This window comes from Eleginops maclovinus, chromosome 9, assembly GCF_036324505.1.
Source record: "Eleginops maclovinus isolate JMC-PN-2008 ecotype Puerto Natales chromosome 9, JC_Emac_rtc_rv5, whole genome shotgun sequence".
In the NCBI taxonomy this organism is placed as follows: domain Eukaryota; kingdom Metazoa; phylum Chordata; class Actinopteri; order Perciformes; family Eleginopidae; genus Eleginops; species Eleginops maclovinus.
The window spans coordinates 20,781,293-20,785,890 of record NC_086357.1 but is presented as its reverse complement, the minus strand read 5'-3'; positions in this window follow the sequence as shown (position 1 = coordinate 20,785,890).

Sequence of the window (4,598 nt, the reverse complement as noted above, 5' to 3'; positions counted from 1 at the left end):
ATCCACACATTGTGCTGACGTAGCCAGTGTACTTTTTCACATAGCTGTAGGACATGGAACACACAGTAGACCCAAAAGAAGACACATTTCAGAAAGATTGAAAACACAGTCGTTGGTTAAACATCAGTCTATCATTTTAATAATATTAAAAGATCAAATGTCACTTAATATAAGTTACTGCAGTTTTAAATAGCCAGAACTGCCAGTCATACAGAAGCAGGTTCTGTGTAGATTCATACAGTGATAGTTCAGTGTGTGTATCTTTGTGTGTGTGTAGGAGCATGTAAAGCCAAAGATGAGAGACTCGACAAAGGAGAGCTACTGTAAGTCAAACAACCAAGATGATAGGCCAATGATTGTTACCAGGCGGTGTGTGTGTGTGTGTGTGTGTGTGTGTGTGTGTGTAGTACCTATGGTATTATATAGGTCAGAGTCCCTCAGGTGCGTTGCTCTTCAGTGGGTTGTTTGTCTGTGCACATAGCTTGCTTTAATTTATAGAAAGTGTGTCATGTTCACATATTGCAATTATGACATAACATCTGTCTGTAGCCCTGTTGTTACCTCTGACCTCTACACTCACAATCTGGGCATGCTGGTAAAGGTGCTCGCTTGCTGCCACTTTTCACCAATAATACAGTTTTTTTTGTTAAAATCACTCTGTTCACAGCGTAAAAGCATGAGCAACAACTAAGACTGACTCAATTCTGGCTCAATTGCAGAAATCGTTAGCTTATAAATTAAATATAGAATTATATAAATACTGTCTTTATTTCATACTATGTTGACTTTTCTAAAAATGGAAACATGTAGTCTAACAGTTATTATTTTCTCCCTTTGCACTACATCTGACTGGCCTGTTTCAGCCACACTGTTATGAACTAAATGTCTCCTCAATAGTTCTTAACACTTACTCTATTGGATGTAAGATGGAAGTCGTTTTTTCTTTTTTTAACCTGGGTCTTTTACATATGATTCTGGCCATGTTAAGCTTCTATTAGTTACCTTTATTAGAAGAAATAGACAAACATTTCCAACGTATTTATGTAAAACTCAAGTTTAACTAGAAAGCTTTCTTTACTCACCGCTTACCCTACTTCAAAGGGCCACAAAAATAAGACCAACGGAAATACCAATATTTTCCATTAAAGTCTCAGATATCCATTCTAGCGTGGCCTATCTTCTGATCTGATTGTGTTTTCCTTTTTTAAGTGAGTCCCTGCTTTCTCGTTTCAGGCTTCTTTAAACGGTATTCAAGGGCAAGCAAGCAGAGGGAATCCTGCTGACAGCCACACTCTCCTCTGCTCCGACACAATGTCATCTAAAGTAAGGCTTTTATGCTAGAAAGTGTGCATGTGTGTGTTTATGTGTGTGCACAAGCTCTCAAAGTGAGGTCACGCTGAAAGTGATGCAGTTGTTGAGTTTTTCACTCTCCTGAATATTCCATACATGTGATTTTCATAAGAGAAATGAGAGGAAAGCTCTTTCACAACTTTGTCCACTGCAGCCCTGCTGTTAGCATGAGTACAAACAAAGTAAAGTCAAATCTACAACAGTGAAGTGGTTTTAAAAAAGGAAGATCCTCAAAGAAGAAAACTCTCATCTCTGACCCCCTGAGGCCGCTTTGAGTTGCGTGTGTGTGTGTGTGTGTGTGTGTGTGTGTGTGTGTGTGTGTGTGTGTGTGTGTGTGTGTGTGTGTGTGTGTGTGTGTGTGACATGCATGCATGTGTGTGTGTGTGCAATGATGGGATGTATTATTGACTTATTGCATTAGATGGCCTCTCTGCTTCACGCTCACGCTCTAACATCGCCCTCAGAGAAATAACGGGATCAGACTGAGCACACACCCACACACACTCACAAACACACAGTAATGGTTGTGTGAACACAAAATGTTTTGTCTCTAGCATTGCTCTTGTGCTTCTGGGGTTTTGTGTTCTTAGTAGTATGCCATTTCTGTCTGTCTGTCCGCCTGTCTGTCTGCTTTCCTTGCTGTCTCTCTCACAGGGAAGCTGTAAGATCTCCAAAGCTGTGAGATCCAGCAGGCAGAGTTTGGAGGGCAGTGTGAAGGAGTAGAGGCTGCTGTTTGCCAGTGCAGTGGCTGAGCAGTTGGCAGCAGAACAGAAATGAGAGGAGGGGGGTGGGGGGGGGGGGGGGGAGAATGAGAAAGTGGAAGGGTGGAGTGCTCTGTGCCAAGCAGGTGGGAGCGGGGTGTGAGGACAGATAAAGGGAAGGGAGAAAAGTTGTCAGGCCAGAGAGGGGAGTTGAAACATTCATGTGTGCATCCATTGAAGTCATCAGTGAGCCTCTGCTTCCTGCTCTAAGCCCCTGACCCTTTCCCTGTGCCCGCTGTTGTGTGTGTGTGTGTGTGTGTGTGTGTGTGTGTGTGTGTGTGTGTGTGTGTGTGTGTGTGTGTGTGTGTGTGTGTGTGTGTGTGTGTGTGTGTGTGTGTGTGTATGTGTGTGCGAGAGAATCTTAGATGAGTTTGATCTCCTCACTGAGATGATGTTATCTGTGAAACTGAGCCTTAATAGGTTGCTGCAGCAATTCCACACACACACACACAAAAACACCAAAGAAGGGACTGTTTATATGTAGAATCAATATTTTGAACACCGCTTAAAGTTATAACTCTTAAAGTCCAACTGAAGTTATCTTTTTTAACTGCTCTGTTAATTCCTGTGTTTACATATTATATCTATCCGCCGATGAGACCTGAATTTGATACAGCCAATCAACGCGGACAGCGGACGGCTTCACAAGAGCATCGGACTCAGAACAACAACCCACGTTAGCATTCCTGCTAAACTCGCCTTCTTACAGACAGGTATTGTCCCGCACCTTAACTTTATGAATGGGCGACAACAATCACATAACATTTACATTGCACTGCTGACGTCAAATTGCAGGCTATAAAGCCAATCAGCTACTTAGCGTCAGCACTAGTGAAGTGAATATTCAGAATGTGCTGTTTGTTTGGCCTCTGTTGTTGCTCCTTGCAGCTTTTTCAAGAACCACCCAAAACTGTGCTTACTTGCGATCCAGAGCAAAAGTTGTTAATGGTACAGTAGTTAATGGTTTTATTGAAAATGACGAATAACCATATCTCATAGATTTCTGGTCCGTTTTTCTTTGTTTATTCTTGAATGTACTGTTCTCAGTGGTGAGCTGTACTGAGCTGGCCGTACAGTGATGAAGTATATGGACCACTCTCAAAACATTACATAGTGTGTACATAACACACTACTAATACTAATAAATAAATAGATCCCAATCAACACAGCCCTTCAATTCTTCAGCAATACAACCACTAAGTGTGAATTCAATCGGATGATCAGCTGTTGAGAATATTGACATGTATACAGACAGGCAGAGACTCCTTCCATCTTTAAATGTACCTGTTAATGTCACTTTGTTCAGTTTAGCAGCTGGTGGGTTCCTTCTCTCCGTTATCTCTATCAACACGCCCTCTGCCCATGACATGTATAGGCTACAGGGTAGTTTTACTATGTCTCATATTTCCTATCATGTAACACCGGCACTCTGCTAGCTGCTGTCAATCAAACACACACACTCCTTCAGCAGGCTGAGAGTGAAAGGGAGCATTTCTGATATATCTTTCATTTTATAATAAACACACATGCAAAAAGGGATTTCAGTTGGACTTTAACAGTTTTGTCTTGGTTGATATGGGTGTTTTAAAAAAAAATCTTGGTAGCATCAATACCACAGCAAACACTTGTTGAATAATTCCTCTGTTAGAAAGTGCTGTACAGTATCTGTTTACAGTGTAGCCAAACAATGTAGTGCAATCTACAACTAATGTAGTTTTCAGAAATACTTCAGTGAATAATAATTGCAATCTTCACAATAAAAGCCACCCCGTGTTTCAACATTTAAATGCTTTTAATGTGAAATAGCAGCAGTAGGAAATATTCAGTTAGCATTAGCAGTAACTTAAATACAGCTCCGATGGACGTCAGGAGTGAACAGTAATGTTATCAATGAGATGCATCATTTTCCTGTCAAACTCTTGTGCTTAGGTAGACAATGTAAATGGCAAACTCTGCCACAAACAATGAAAACAATTGGGTAAAAGGATAAATACAGAAAATAAATACAGTAAAATCGAATGGAAAATGGTGACCTTAAATGGGGTTTGATATCAGAAACGTTTAACGGTTATAACTTTAAGCTAATGAACTGAGCCAGCAGATACTGTAACACCCTGATGAATGCACTTGAGCAAAAAAGCACTTATGTTTAAAACAAGTGTTTTGAGACAATTCAAATATTTCCAGTATTTGTGGTATAAAAAATCTTACAATATTTACCTTTGTAGTTTTTATTCATATACTGTAAGAATCCTTGTTCTACAGCACAAGAATTCAAGTCACTCTCTCAGTATTTACAAGTCTTAGAAAACTACTCTTCATACATTGTTCCTCCTTATGTTCTTATTGCTTATGATTCATGATGTACAAAACTAAAGAAAACTCTAAACGAAACGACAAAGTAAAAACATAATATACTGTACATCAGCAGGTTGATCGGACTCCGTGTCACCATCAGAAATCCAATATTGGACAAACACATTCACA